Below are 16996 nucleotides of genomic sequence, written 5' to 3'. Positions count from 1 at the left end.
CCACTGTGCAAGAGAATCCGTATAGGTGTTTGATTGTTTGAACCGTAATGCGGAAGAAATGGTATGTAAACCCCGTATTTACATATCTGCCACTATGCTGGAGAATCCGTATAGGTGTTCGAGAGTTCGAACCGTAATGCGCAAGAAATGGTAAGTAAAGGCCGCATTTACATATCTGCCACTGTGCAGGAGAATCCGTATAGGTGTTCGAGTGTTCGAACCGTAATGCGCAAGAAATGGTATGTAAACCCCGTATTTACATATCTGCCACTGTGCAAGGGAATCCGTATAGGTGTTCGAGTGTTCGAACCGTAATGCGCAAGATATGGTATGTAAATCCCGTATTTACATATCTGCCACTGTGCAGGAGAATCCGTGTAGGTGTTCGAGTGTTCGAACCGTAATGCGCAAGAAATGGTATGTAAACCCTGGATTTACATATCTGCCACTGTGCAAGAGAATCCGTATAGGTGTTCGATTGTTTGAACCGTAATGCGCAAGAAATGGTATGTAAACCCCGTATTTACATATCTGCCACTGTGCTGGAGAATCCCTATATGTGTTCGAGTGTTCGAACCGTAATGCGCAAGAAATGGTATGGAAACCCCGTATTTACATATCTGCCACTGTGCAGGAGAATCCGTATAGGAGTTCGGGTGTTTGAACCGTAATGCGCAAGAAATGGTATGTAAACCTCGTATTTACATATCTGCCACTGTGCAAGAGAATCCGTATAGGTGTTCGAGTGTTCGAACCGTAATGAGCAGGAAATGGTATGTAAACCCTGTATTTACATATCTCCCACTGTGCAAGAGAATCCGTATAGGTGTTCGACTGTTCGAACCGTAATGCGCTAGAAATTGTATGTAAACCTCGTATTTACATATCTGCCACTGTGCAACAGAATCCGTATAGGTGTTCGAGTGTTCGAACCGTAATGCGCAAGAAATGGTATGTAAACCCCGTATTTACATATCTGCCACTGTGCAAGGGAATCCGTATAGGTGTTCGTGTGTTCGAACCGTAATGCGCAAGATATGGTATGTAAATCCCGTATTTACATATCTGCCACTGTGCAGGAGAATCCGTGTAGGTGTTCGAGTGTTCGAACCGTAATGCGCAAGAAATGGTATGTAAACCCTGGATTTACATATCTGCCACTGTGCAAGAGAATCCGTATAGGTGTTCGATTGTTTGAACCGTAATGCGCAAGAAATGGTATGTAAACCCCGTATTTAAATATCTGCCACTGTGCTGGAGAATCCGTATAGGTGTTCGAGTGTTCGAACCGTAATGCGCAAGAAATGGTAAGTAAACGCCGTATTCACATACCTGCCACTGTGCAGGAGAATCCGTATAGGTGTTCGAGTGTTCGAACCGTAATGCGTAGGAAATGGTATGTAAACCCTATATTTACATATCTGCCACTGTGCAAGAGAATCCGTATAGGTGTTCGAGTGTTCGAACCGTAATGCGCAAGAAATGGTAAGTAAAGGCCGCATTTACATATCTGCCACTGTGCAGGGGAATCCGTATAGGTGTTCAAGTGTTCGAACCGTAATGCGCAAGATATGGTATGTAAATCCCGTATTTACATATCTGCCACTGTGCAAGAGAATCCGTGTAGCTGTTCGAGTGTTCGAGCCGTAATGTGCATGAAATGGTATGTAAACCCCGTATTTACATATCTGCCACTGTGCAAGAGAATCTGTAGAGGTGTTCGAGTGTTCGAACCGTAATGCGCAAGAAATGGTATGTAAACCCTGGATTTACATATCTGCCACTGTGCAAGAGAATCCGTATAGGTGTTTGATTGTTTGAACCGTAATGCGGAAGAAATGGTATGTAAACCCCGTATTTACATATCTGCCACTATGCTGGAGAATCCGTATAGGTGTTCGAGAGTTCGAACCGTAATGCGCAAGAAATGGTAAGTAAAGGCCGCATTTACATATCTGCCACTGTGCAGGAGAATCCGTATAGGTGTTCGAGTGTTCGAACCGTAATGCGCAAGAAATGGTATGTAAACCCCGTATTTACATATCTGCCACTGTGCAAGGGAATCCGTATAGGTGTTCGAGTGTTCGAACCGTAATGCGCAAGATATGGTATGTAAATCCCGTATTTACATATCTGCCACTGTGCAGGAGAATCCGTGTAGGTGTTCGAGTGTTCGAACCGTAATGCGCAAGAAATGGTATGTAAACCCTGGATTTACATATCTGCCACTGTGCAAGAGAATCCGTATAGGTGTTCGATTGTTTGAACCGTAATGCGCAAGAAATGGTATGTAAACCCCGTATTTACATATCTGCCACTGTGCTGGAGAATCCCTATATGTGTTCGAGTGTTCGAACCGTAATGCGCAAGAAATGGTAAGTAAACGCCGTATTCACATACCTACCACTGTGCAGGAGAATCCGTATAGGTGTTCGAGTGTTCGAACCGTAATGCGCAGGAAATGGAATGTAAACCCTATATTTACATATCTGCCACTGTGCAGGAGAATCCGTATAGGTGTTCGAGTGTTCGAACCGTAATGCGCAAGAAATGGTATGGAAACCCCGTATTTACATATCTGCCACTGTGCAGGAGAATCCGTATAGGAGTTCGGGTGTTTGAACCGTAATGCACAAGAAATGGTATGTAAACCTCGTATTTACATATCTGCCACTGTGCAAGAGAATCCGTATAGGTGTTCGAGTGTTCGAACCGTAATGCGCAAGAAATGGTATGTAAACCCCGTATTTACATATCTGCCACTGTGCAAGGGAATCCGTATAGGTGTTCGAGTGTTCGAACCGTAATGCGCAAGATATGGTATGTAAATCCCGTATTTACATATCTGCCACTGTGCAGGAGAATCCGTGTAGGTGTTCGAGTGTTCGAACCGTAATGCGCAAGAAATGGTATGTAAACCCTGGATTTACATATCTGCCACTGTGCAAGAGAATCCGTATAGGTGTTCGATTGTTTGAACCGTAATGCGCAAGAAATGGTATGTAAACCCCGTATTTACATATCTGCCACTGTGCTGGAGAATCCGTATAGGTGTTCGAGTGTTCGAACCGTAATGCGCAAGAAATGGTAAGTAAACGCCGTATTCACATACCTGCCACTGTGCAGGAGAATCCGTATAGGTGTTCGAGTGTTCGAACCGTAATGCGTAGGAAATGGTATGTAAACCCTATATTTACATATCTGCCACTGTGCAAGAGAATCCGTATAGGTGTTCGAGTGCTCGAACCGTAATGCGCAAGAAATGGTAAGTAAAGGCCGCATTTACATATCTGCCACTGTGCAGGGGAATCCGTATAGGTGTTCAAGTGTTCGAACCGTAATGCGCAAGATATGGTATGTAAATCCCGTATTTACATATCTGCCACTGTGCAAGAGAATCCGTGTAGGTGTTCGAGTGTTCGAGCCGTAATGTGCATGAAATGGTATGTAAACCCCGTATTTACATATCTGCCACTGTGCAAGAGAATCCGTATAGGTGTTCGAGTGTTCGAACCGTAATGCGCAAGAAATGGTATGTAAACCCTGGATTTACATATCTGCCACTGTGCAAGAGAATCCGTATATGTGTTAGATTGTTTGAACCGTAATGCGGATGAAATGGTATGTAAACCCCGTATTTACATATCTGCCACTATGCTGGAGAATCAGTATAGGTGTTCGAGAGTTCGAACCGTAATGCGCAAGAAATGGTAAGTAAAGGCCGCATTTACATATCTGCCACTGTGCAGGAGAATCCGTATAGGTGTTCGAGTGTTCGAACAGTAATGCGCAAGAAATGGTATGTAAACCCCGTATTTACATATCTGCCACTATGCAAGGGAATCCGTATAGGTGTTCGAGTGTTCGAACCGTAATGCGCAAGATATGGTATGTAAATCCCGTATTTACATATCTGCCACTGTGCAGGAGAATCCGTGTAGGTGTTCGAGTGTTCGAACCGTAATGCGCAAGAAATGGTATGTAAACCCTGGATTTACATATCTGCCACTGTGCAAGAGAATCCGTATAGGTGTTCGATTGTTTGAACCGTAATGCGCAAGAAATGGTATGTAAACCCCGTATTTACATATCTGCCACTGTGCTGGAGAATCCCTATATGTGTTCGAGTGTTCGAACCGTAATGCGCAAGAAATGGTATGGAAACCCCGTATTTACATATCTGCCACTGTGCAGGAGAATCCGTATAGGAGTTCGGGTGTTTGAACCGTAATGCGCAAGAAATGGTATGTAAACCTCGTATTTACATATCTGCCACTGTGCAAGAGAATCCGTATAGGTGTTCGAGTGTTCGAACCGTAATGCGCAAGAAATGGTATGTAAACCCCGTATTTACATATCTGCCACTGTGCAAGGGAATCCGTATAGGTGTTCGAGTGTTCGAACCGTAATGCGCAAGATATGGTATGTAAATCCCGTATTTACATATCTGCCACTGTGCAGGAGAATCCGTGTAGGTGTTCGAGTGTTCGAACCGTAATGCGCAAGAAATGGTATGTAAACCCTGGATTTACATATCTGCCACTGTGCAAGAGAATCCGTATAGGTGTTCGATTGTTTGAACCGTAATGCGCAAGAAATGGTATGTAAACCCCGTATTTACATATCTGCCACTGTGCTGGAGAATCCGTATAGGTGTTCGAGTGTTCGAACCGTAATGCGCAAGAAATGGTAAGTAAACGCCGTATTCACATACCTGCCACTGTGCAGGAGAATCCGTATAGGTGTTCGAGTGTTCGAACCGTAATGCGTAGGAAATGGTATGTAAACCCTATATTTACATATCTGCCACTGTGCAAGAGAATCCGTATAGGTGTTCGAGTGTTCGAACCGTAATGCGCAAGAAATGGTAAGTAAAGGCCGCATTTACATATCTGCCACTGTGCAGGGGAATCCGTATAGGTGTTCAAGTGTTCGAACCGTAATGCGCAAGATATGGTATGTAAATCCCGTATTTACATATCTGCCACTGTGCAAGAGAATCCGTGTAGGTGTTCGAGTGTTCGAGCCGTAATGTGCATGAAATGGTATGTAAACCCCGTATTTACATATCTGCCACTGTGCAAGAGAATCCGTATAGGTGTTCGAGTGTTCGAACCGTAATGCGCAAGAAATGGTATGTAAACCCTGGATTTACATATCTGCCACTGTGCAAGAGAATCCGTATAGGTGTTTGATTGTTTGAACCGTAATGCGGAAGAAATGGTATGTAAACCCCGTATTTACATATCTGCCACTATGCTGGAGAATCCGTATAGGTGTTCGAGAGTTCGAACCGTAATGCGCAAGAAATGGTAAGTAAAGGCCGCATTTACATATCTGCCACTGTGCAGGAGAATCCGTATAGGTGTTCGAGTGTTCGAACCGTAATGCGCAAGAAATGGTATGTAAACCCCGTATTTACATATCTGCCACTGTGCAAGGGAATCCGTATAGGTGTTCGAGTGTTCGAACCGTAATGCGCAAGATATGGTATGTAAATCCCGTATTTACATATCTGCCACTGTGCAGGAGAATCCGTGTAGGTGTTCGAGTGTTCGAACCGTAATGCGCAAGAAATGGTATGTAAACCCTGGATTTACATATCTGCCACTGTGCAAGAGAATCCGTATAGGTGTTCGATTGTTTGAACCGTAAAGCGCAAGAAATGGTATGTAAACCCCGTATTTACATATCTGCCACTGTGCTGGAGAATCCCTATATGTGTTCGAGTGTTCGAACCGTAATGCGCAAGAAATGGTATGGAAACCCCGTATTTACATATCTGCCACTGTGCAGGAGAATCCGTATAGGAGTTCGGGTGTTTGAACCGTAATGCGCAAGAAATGGTATGTAAACCTCGTATTTACATATCTGCCACTGTGCAAGAGAATCCGTATAGGTGTTCGAGTGTTCGAACCGTAATGAGCAGGAAATGGTATGTAAACCCTGTATTTACATATCTCCCACTGTGCAAGAGAATCCGTATAGGTGTTCGACTGTTCGAACCGTAATGCGCTAGAAATTGTATGTAAACCTCGTATTTACATATCTGCCACTGTGCAACAGAATCCGTATAGGTGTTCGAGTGTTCGAACCGTAATGCGCAAGAAATGGTATGTAAACCCCGTATTTACATATCTGCCACTGTGCAAGGGAATCCGTATAGGTGTTCGAGTGTTCGAACCGTAATGCGCAAGATATGGTATGTAAATCCCGTATTTACATATCTGCCACTGTGCAGGAGAATCCGTGTAGGTGTTCGAGTGTTCGAACCGTAATGCGCAAGAAATGGTATGTAAACCCTGGATTTACATATCTGCCACTGTGCAAGAGAATCCGTATAGGTGTTCGATTGTTTGAACCGTAATGCGCAAGAAATGGTATGTAAACCCCGTATTTACATATCTGCCACTGTGCTGGAGAATCCGTATAGGTGTTCGAGTGTTCGAACCGTAATGCGCAAGAAATGGTAAGTAAACGCCGTATTCACATACCTGCCACTGTGCAGGAGAATCCGTATAGGTGTTCGAGTGTTCGAACCGTAATGCGTAGGAAATGGTATGTAAACCCTATATTTACATATCTGCCACTGTGCAAGAGAATCCGTATAGGTGTTCGAGTGTTCGAACCGTAATGCGCAAGAAATGGTAAGTAAAGGCCGCATTTACATATCTGCCACTGTGCAGGGGAATCCGTATAGGTGTTCAAGTGTTCGAACCGTAATGCGCAAGATATGGTATGTAAATCCCGTATTTACATATCTGCCACTGTGCAAGAGAATCCGTGTAGGTGTTCGAGTGTTCGAGCCGTAATGTGCATGAAATGGTATGTAAACCCCGTATTTACATATCTGCCACTGTGCAAGAGAATCTGTAGAGGTGTTCGAGTGTTCGAACCGTAATGCGCAAGAAATGGTATGTAAACCCTGGATTTACATATCTGCCACTGTGCAAGAGAATCCGTATAGGTGTTTGATTGTTTGAACCGTAATGCGGAAGAAATGGTATGTAAACCCCGTATTTACATATCTGCCACTATGCTGGAGAATCCGTATAGGTGTTCGAGAGTTCGAACCGTAATGCGCAAGAAATGGTAAGTAAAGGCCGCATTTACATATCTGCCACTGTGCAGGAGAATCCGTATAGGTGTTCGAGTGTTCGAACCGTAATGCGCAAGAAATGGTATGTAAACCCCGTATTTACATATCTGCCACTGTGCAAGGGAATCCGTATAGGTGTTCGAGTGTTCGAACCGTAATGCGCAAGATATGGTATGTAAATCCCGTATTTACATATCTGCCACTGTGCAGGAGAATCCGTGTAGGTGTTCGAGTGTTCGAACCGTAATGCGCAAGAAATGGTATGTAAACCCTGGATTTACATATCTGCCACTGTGCAAGAGAATCCGTATAGGTGTTCGATTGTTTGAACCGTAATGCGCAAGAAATGGTATGTAAACCCCGTATTTACATATCTGCCACTGTGCTGGAGAATCCCTATATGTGTTCGAGTGTTCGAACCGTAATGCGCAAGAAATGGTAAGTAAACGCCGTATTCACATACCTACCACTGTGCAGGAGAATCCGTATAGGTGTTCGAGTGTTCGAACCGTAATGCGCAGGAAATGGAATGTAAACCCTATATTTACATATCTGCCACTGTGCAGGAGAATCCGTATAGGTGTTCGAGTGTTCGAACCGTAATGCGCAAGAAATGGTATGGAAACCCCGTATTTACATATCTGCCACTGTGCAGGAGAATCCGTATAGGAGTTCGGGTGTTTGAACCGTAATGCACAAGAAATGGTATGTAAACCTCGTATTTACATATCTGCCACTGTGCAAGAGAATCCGTATAGGTGTTCGAGTGTTCGAACCGTAATGCGCAAGAAATGGTATGTAAACCCCGTATTTACATATCTGCCACTGTGCAAGGGAATCCGTATAGGTGTTCGAGTGTTCGAACCGTAATGCGCAAGATATGGTATGTAAATCCCGTATTTACATATCTGCCACTGTGCAGGAGAATCCGTGTAGGTGTTCGAGTGTTCGAACCGTAATGCGCAAGAAATGGTATGTAAACCCTGGATTTACATATCTGCCACTGTGCAAGAGAATCCGTATAGGTGTTCGATTGTTTGAACCGTAATGCGCAAGAAATGGTATGTAAACCCCGTATTTACATATCTGCCACTGTGCTGGAGAATCCGTATAGGTGTTCGAGTGTTCGAACCGTAATGCGCAAGAAATGGTAAGTAAACGCCGTATTCACATACCTGCCACTGTGCAGGAGAATCCGTATAGGTGTTCGAGTGTTCGAACCGTAATGCGTAGGAAATGGTATGTAAACCCTATATTTACATATCTGCCACTGTGCAAGAGAATCCGTATAGGTGTTCGAGTGCTCGAACCGTAATGCGCAAGAAATGGTAAGTAAAGGCCGCATTTACATATCTGCCACTGTGCAGGGGAATCCGTATAGGTGTTCAAGTGTTCGAACCGTAATGCGCAAGATATGGTATGTAAATCCCGTATTTACATATCTGCCACTGTGCAAGAGAATCCGTGTAGGTGTTCGAGTGTTCGAGCCGTAATGTGCATGAAATGGTATGTAAACCCCGTATTTACATATCTGCCACTGTGCAAGAGAATCCGTATATGTGTTCGAGTGTTCGAACCGTAATGCGCAAGAAATGGTATGTAAACCCTGGATTTACATATCTGCCACTGTGCAAGAGAATCCGTATAGGTGTTTGATTGTTTGAACCGTAATGCGGAAGAAATGGTATGTAAACCCCGTATTTACATATCTGCCACTATGCTGGAGAATCCGTATAGGTGTTCGAGAGTTCGAACCGTAATGCGCAAGAAATGGTAAGTAAAGGCCGCATTTACATATCTGCCACTGTGCAGGAGAATCCGTATAGGTGTTCGAGTGTTCGAACCGTAATGCGCAATATATGGTATGTAAATCCCGTATTTACATATCTGCCACTGTGCAGGAGAATCCGTGTAGGTGTTCGAGTGTTCGAACCGTAATGCGCAAGAAATGGTATGTAAACCCTGGATTTACATATCTGCCACTGTGCAAGAGAATCCGTATAGGTGTTCGATTGTTTGAACCGTAATGCGCAAGAAATGGTATGTAAACCCCGTATTTACATATCTGCCACTGTGCTGGAGAATCCCTATATGTGTTCGAGTGTTCGAACCGTAATGCGCAAGAAATGGTAAGTAAACGCCGTATTCACATACCTGCCACTGTGCAGGAGAATCCGTATAGGTGTTCGAGTGTTCGAACCGTAATGCGCAGGAAATGGAATGTAAACCCTATATTTACATATCTGCCACTGTGCAGGAGAATCCGTATAGGTGTTCTAGTGTTCGAACCGTAATGCGCAAGAAATGGTATGGAAACCCCGTATTTACATATCTGCCACTGTGCAGGAGAATCCGTATAGGAGTTCGGGTGTTTGAACCGTAATGCACAAGAAATGGTATGTAAACCTCGTATTTACATATCTGCCACTGTGCAAGAGAATCCGTATAGGTGGTCGAGTGTTCGAACCGTAATGCGCAGGAAATGGTATGTAAACCCTGTATTTACATATCTGCCACTGTGCAAGAGAATCCGTATAGGTGTTCGAGTGTTCAAACCGTAATGCGCTAGAAATTGTATGTAAACCTCGTATTTACATATCTGCCACTGTGCAACAGAATTCGTATAGGTGTTCGAGTGTTCGAACCGTAATGCGCAAGAAATGGTATGTAAACCCCGTATTTACATATCTGCCTCTGTGCAAGGGAATCCGTATAGGTGTTCGAGTGTTCGAACCGTAATGCGCAAGATATGGTATGTAAATCCCGTATTTACATATCTGCCACTGTGCAGGAGAATCCGTGTAGGTGTTCGAGTGTTCGAACCGTAATGCGCAAGAAATGGTATGTAAACCCTGGATTTACATATCTGCCACTGTGCAAGAGAATCCGTATAGGTGTTCGATTGTTTGAACCGTAATGCGCAAGAAATGGTATGTAAACCCCGTATTTACATATCTGCCACTGTGCTGGAGAATCCGTATAGGTGTTCGAGTGTTCGAACCGTAATGCGCAAGAAATGGTAAGTAAACGCCGTATTCACATACCTGCCACTGTGCAGGAGAATCCGTATAGGTCTTCGAGTGTTCGAACCGTAATGCGTAGGAAATGGTATGTAAACCCTATATTTACATATCTGCCACTGTGCAAGAGAATCCGTATAGGTGTTCGAGTGTTCGAACCGTAATGCGCAAGAAATGGTAAGTAAAGGCCGCATTTACATATCTGCCACTGTGCAGGAGAATCCGTATAGGTGTTCGAGTGTTCGAACTGTAATGCGCAAGAAATGGTACGGAAACCCCGTATTTACATATCTGCCACTGTGCAGGAGAATCCGTATAGGTGTTCGGGTGTTCGAACCGTAGTGCGCAAGAAATGGTATGTAAACCTCGTATTTACGTATCTGCCACTGTGCAAGAGAATCCGTATAGGTGTTCGAGTGTTCGAACCGTAATGCGCAAGAAATGGTAAGTAAAGGCCGCATTTACATATCTGCCACTGTGCAGGAGAATCCGTATAGGTGTTCGAGTGTTCGAACCGTAATGCGCAAGATATGGTATGTAAATCCCGTATTTACTTATCTGCCACTGTGCAAGAGAATCCGTGTAGGTGTTCGAGTGTTCGAGCCGTAATGCGCATGAAATGGTATGTAAACCCCGTATTTACATATCTGCCACTGTGCAAGAGAATCCGTATAGGTGTTCGAGTGTTCGAACCGTAATGCGCAAGAAATGGTATGTAAATCCTGGATTTACATATCTGCCACTGTGCAAGAGAATCCGTATAGGTGTTCGATTGTTTGAACCGTAATGCGCAAGAAATGGTGTGTAAACCCCGTATTTACATATCTGCCACTGTGTTGGAGAATCCGTATAGGTGTTCGGGTGTTCGAACCGTAATGCGCAAGAAATGGTAAGAAAAGGCCGCATTTAGATATCCGCCACTGTGCAGGAGAATCCGTATAGGTGTTCGAGTGTTCGAACCGTAATGCGCAAGATATGGTATTTAAATCCCGTATTTACATATCTGCCACTGTGCAAGAGAATCCGTGTAGGTGTTCGAGTGTTCGAACCGTAATGCGCAAGATATGGTATGTAAATCCCGTATTTACATATCTGCCACTGTGCAAGAGAATCCGTATAGGTCTTCGAGTGTTCGAGCCGTAATGCGCATGAAATGGTATGTAAACCGCGTATTTACATATCTGCAACTGTGCAAGAGAATCCGTATAGGTGTTCGAGTGTTCGAACCGTAATGCGCAAGAAATGGTATGTAAACCCTGGATTTACATATCTGCCACTGTGCAAGAGAATCCGTATAGGTGTTCGATTGTTTGAACCGTAATGCGCAAGAAATGGTATGTAAACCCCGTATTTACATATCTGCCACTGTGCTGGATTATCCGTATAGGTGTTCGAGTGTTCGAACCGTAATGCGCAAGAAATGGTAAGTAAAGGCCGCATTTACATATCTGCCACTGTGCAGGAGAATCCGTATAGGTGTTCGAGTGTTCGAACAGTAATGTGCAAGAAGTGGTATGGAAACCCCGTATTTACATATCTGCCACTGTGCAGGAGAATCCGTATAGGAGTTCGGGTGTTTGAACCGTAATGCGCAAGAAATGGTATGTAAGCCTCGTATTTACATATCTGCCACTGTGCAAGAGAATCCGTATAGGTGTTCGAGTGTTCGAACCGTAATGCGCAGGAAATGGTATGTAAACCCTGTATTTACATATCTGCCACTGTGCAAGAGAATCCGTATAGGTGTTCGAGTGTTCGAACCGTAATGCGCTAGAAATTGTATGTAAACCTCGTATTTACATATCTGCCACTGTGCAAGAGAATCCGTATAGGTGTTCGAGTGTTCGAACCGTAATGCGCAAGAAATGGTATGTAAACCCCGTGTTTACATATCTGCCACTGTGCAAGGGAATCCGTATAGGTGTTCGAGTGTTCGAACCGTAATGCGCAAGATATGGTATGTAAATCCCATATTTACATATCTGCCACTGTGCAGGAGAATCCGTGTAGGTGTTCGAGTGTTCGAACCGTAATGCGCAAGAAATGGTAAGTAAAGGCCGCATTTACATATCTGCCACTGTGCAAGAGAATCCGTATAGGTGTTCGAGTGTTCGAACCGTAATGCGCAAGATATGGTATGTAAATCCTGGATTTACATATCTGCCACTGTGCAAGAGAATCCGTATAGGTGTTCGATTGTTTGAACCGTAATGCGCAAGAAATGGTATGTAAACCCCGTATTTACATATCTGCCACTGTGTTGGAGAATCCGTATAGGTGTTCGGGTGTTCGAACCGTAATGCGCAAGAAATGGTAAGTAAAGGCCGCATTTAGATATCCGCCACTGTGCAGGAGAATCCGTATAGGTGTTCGAGTGTTCGAACCGTAATGCGCAAGATATGGTATGTAAATCCCGTATTTACATATCTGCCACTGTGCAAGAGAATCCGTGTAGGTGTTCGAGTGTTCGAACCGTAATGCGCAAGATATGGTATGTAAATCCCGTATTTACATATCTGCCACTGTGCAAGAGAATCCGTGTAGTTGTTCGAGTGTTCGAGCCGTAATGCGCATGAAATGGTATGTAAACCGCGTATTTACATATCTGCCACTGTGCAAGAGAATCCGTATAGGTGTTCGAGTGTTCGAACCGTAATGCGCAAGAAATGGTATGTAAACCCTGGATTTACATATCTGCCACTGTGCAAGAGAATCCGTATAGGTGTTCGATTGTTTAAACCGTAATGCGCAAGAAATGGTATGTAAACCCCGTATTTACATATCTGCCACTGTGCTGGATTATCCGTATAGGTGTTCGAGTGTTCGAACCGTAATGCGCAAGAAATGGTAAGTAAAGGCCGCATTTACATATCTGCCACTGTGCAGGAGAATCCGTATAGGTGTTCGAGTGTTCGAACAGTAATGTGCAAGAAGTGGTATGGAAACCCCGTATTTACATATCTGCCACTGTGCAGGAGAATCCGTATAGGAGTTCGGGTGTTTGAACCGTAATGCGCAAGAAATGGTATGTAAGCCTCGTATTTACATATCTGCCACTGTGCAAGAGAATCCGTATAGGTGTTCGAGTGTTCGAACCGTAATGCGCAGGAAATGGTATGTAAACCCTGTATTTACATATCTGCCACTGTGCAAGAGAATCCGTATAGGTGTTCGAGTGTTCGAACCGTAATGCGCTAGAAATTGTATGTAAACCTCGTATTTACATATCTGCCACTGTGCAAGAGAATCCGTATAGGTGTTCGAGTGTTCGAACCGTAATGCGCAAGAAATGGTATGTAAACCCCGTGTTTACATATCTGCCACTGTGCAAGGGAATCCGTATAGGTGTTCGAGTGTTCGAACCGTAATGCGCAAGATATGGTATGTAAATCCCGTATTTACATATCTGCCACTGTGCAGGAGAATCCGTGTAGGTGTTCGAGTGTTCGAACCGTAATGCGCAAGAAATGGTAAGTAAAGGCCGCATTTACATATCTGCCACTGTGCAAGAGAATCCGTATAGGTGTTCGAGTGTTCGAACCGTAATGCGCAAGATATGGTATGTAAATCCTGGATTTACATATCTGCCACTGTGCAAGAGAATCCGTATAGGTGTTCGATTGTTTGAACCGTAATGCGCAAGAAATGGTATGTAAACCCCGTATTTACATATCTGCCACTGTGTTGGAGAATCCGTATAGGTGTTCGGGTGTTCGAACCGTAATGCGCAAGAAATGGTAAGTAAAGGCCGCATTTAGATATCCGCCACTGTGCAGGAGAATCCGTATAGGTGTTCGAGTGTTCGAACCGTAATGCGCAAGATATGGTATGTAAATCCCGTATTTACATATCTGCCACTGTGCAAGAGAATCCGTGTAGGTGTTCGAGTGTTCGAACCGTAATGCGCAAGATATGGTATGTAAATCCCGTATTTACATATCTGCCACTGTGCAAGAGAATCCGTGTAGTTGTTCGAGTGTTCGAGCCGTAATGCGCATGAAATGGTATGTAAACCGCGTATTTACATATCTGCCACTGTGCAAGAGAATCCGTATAGGTGTTCGAGTGTTCGAACCGTAATGCGCAAGAAATGGTATGTAAACCCTGGATTTACATATCTGCCACTGTGCAAGAGAATCCGTATAGGTGTTCGATTGTTTAAACCGTAATGCGCAAGAAATGGTATGTAAACCCCGTATTTACATATCTGCCACTGTGCTGGAGAATCCGTATAGGTGTTCGAGTGTTCGAACCGTAATGCGCAAGAAATGGTAAGTAAAGGCCGCATTTACATATCTGCCACTGTGCAGGAGAATCCGTATAGGTGTTCGAGTGTTCGAACAGTAATGTGCAAGAAATGGTATGGAAACCCCGTATTTACATATCTGCCACTGTGCAGGAGAATCCGTATAGGAGTTCGGGTGTTTGAACCGTAATGCGCAAGAAATGGTATGTAAACCTCGTATTTACATATCTGCCACTGTGCAAGAGAATCCGTATAGGTGTTCGAGTGTTCGAACCGTAATGCGCAGGAAATGGTATGTAAACCCTGTATTTACATATCTGCCACTGTGCAAGAGAATCCGTATAGGTGTTCGAGTGTTCGAACCGTAATGCGCTAGAAATTGTATGTAAACCTCGTATTTACATATCTGCCACTGTGCAAGAGAATCCGTATAGGTGTTCGAGTGTTCGAACCGTAATGCGCAAGAAATGGTAAGTAAAGGCCGCATTTACATATCTGCCACTGTGCAGGAGAATCCGTATAGGTGTTTGAGTGTTCCAACCGTAATGCGCAAGATATGGTATGTAAATCCTGGATTTACATATCTGCCACTGTGCAAGAGAATCCGTATAGGTGTTCGATTGTTTGAACCGTAATGCGCAAGAAATGGTATGTAAACCCCGTATTTACATATCTGCCACTGTGCTGGAGAATCCGTATAGGTGTTCGGGTGTTCGAACCGTAATGCGCAAGAAATGGTAAGTAAAGGCCGCATTTACATATCCGCCACAGTGCAGGAGAATCCGTATAGGTGTTCGAGTGTTCGAACCGTAATGCGCAAGATATGGTATGTAAATCCCGTATTTACATATCTGCCACTGTGCAAGAGAATCCGTGTAGGTGTTCGAGTGTTCGAACCGTAATGCGCAAGATATGGTATGTAAATCCCGTATTTACATATCTGCCACTGTGCAAGAGAATCCGTGTAGGTGTTCGAGTGTTCGAGCCGTAATGCGCATGAAATGGTATGTAAACCCCGTATTTACATATCTGCCACTGTGCAAGAGAATCCGTATAGGTGTTCGAGTGTTCGAACCGTAATGCGCAAGAAATGGTATGTAAACCCTGGATTTACATATCTGCCACTGTGCAAGAGAATCCGTATAGGTGTTCGATTGTTTGAACCGTAATGCGCAAGAAATGGTATGTAAACCCCGTATTTACATATCTGCCACTGTGCTGGAGAATCCGTATAGGTGTTCGAGTGTTCGAACCGTAATGCGCAAGAAATGGTAAGTAAAGGCCGCATTTACATATCTGCCACTATGCAGGAGAATCCGTATAGGTGTTCGAGTGTTCGAACCGTAATGCGCAAGAAATGGTATGTAAATCCTGGATTTACATATCTGCCACTCTGCAAGAGAATCCGTATAGGTGTTCGATTGTTTGAACCGTAATGCGCAAGAAATGGTATGTAAACCCTGGATTTACATATCTGCCACTGTGCAAGAGAATCCGTATAGGTGTTCGATTGTTTGAACCGTAATGCGCAAGAAATGGTATGTAAACCCCGTATTTACATATCTGCCACTGTGCTGGAGAATCCCTATATGTGTTCGAGTGTTCGAACCGTAATGCGCAAGAAATGGTAAGTAAACGCCGTATTCACATACCTGCCACTGTGCAGGAGAATCCGTATAGGTGTTCGAGTGTTCGAACCGTAATCCGCAGGAAATGGAATGTAAACCCTATATTTACATATCTGCCACTGTGCAGGAGAATCCGTATAGGTGTTCGAGTGTTCGAACCGTAATGCGCAAGAAATGGTGTGGAAACCCCGTATTTACATATCTGCCACTGTGCAAGAGAATCCGTATAGGTGTTCGAGTGTTCGAACCGTAATGCGCTAGAAATTGTATGTAAACCTCGTATTTACATATCTGCCACTGTGCAACAGAATTCGTATAGGTGTTCGAGTGTTCGAACCGTAATGCGCAGGAAATGGTATGTAAACCCCGTATTTACATATCTGCCACTGTGCAAGGGAATCCGTATAGGTGTTCGAGTGTTCGAACCGTAATGCGCAAGATATGGTATGTAAATCCCGTATTTACATATCTGCCACTGTGCAGGAGAATCCGTGTAGGTGTTCGAGTGTTCGAACCGTAATGCGCAAGAAATGGTATGTAAACCCTGGATTTACATATCTGCCACTGTGCAAGAGAATCCGTATAGGTGTTCGATTGTTTGAACCGTAATGCGCAAGAAATGGTATGTAAACCCCGTATTTACATATCTGCCACTGTGCTGGAGAATCCGTATAGGTGTTCGAGTGTTCGAACCGTAATGCGCAAGAAATGGTAAGTAAACGCCGTATTCACATACCTGCCACTGTGCAGGAGAATCCGTATAGGTGTTCGAGTGTTCGAACCGTAATGCGTAGGAAATGGTATGTAAACCCTATATTTACATATCTGCCACTGTGCAAGAGAATCCGTATAGGTGTTCGAGTGTTCGAACCGTAATGCGCAAGAAATGGTAAGTAAAGGCCGCATTTACATATCTGCCACTGTGCAGGAGAATCCGTATAGGTGTTCGAGTGTTCGAACTGTAATGCGCAGGAAATGGTATGTAAACCCTATATTTACATAT

The sequence above is a fragment of the Camellia sinensis genome, chromosome 6, assembly GCF_055761805.1.
Source record: "Camellia sinensis isolate YWXY chromosome 6, ASM5576180v1, whole genome shotgun sequence".
Lineage (NCBI taxonomy): Eukaryota > Viridiplantae > Streptophyta > Magnoliopsida > Ericales > Theaceae > Camellia > Camellia sinensis.
Note: the sequence above shows the minus strand (reverse complement) of the source record.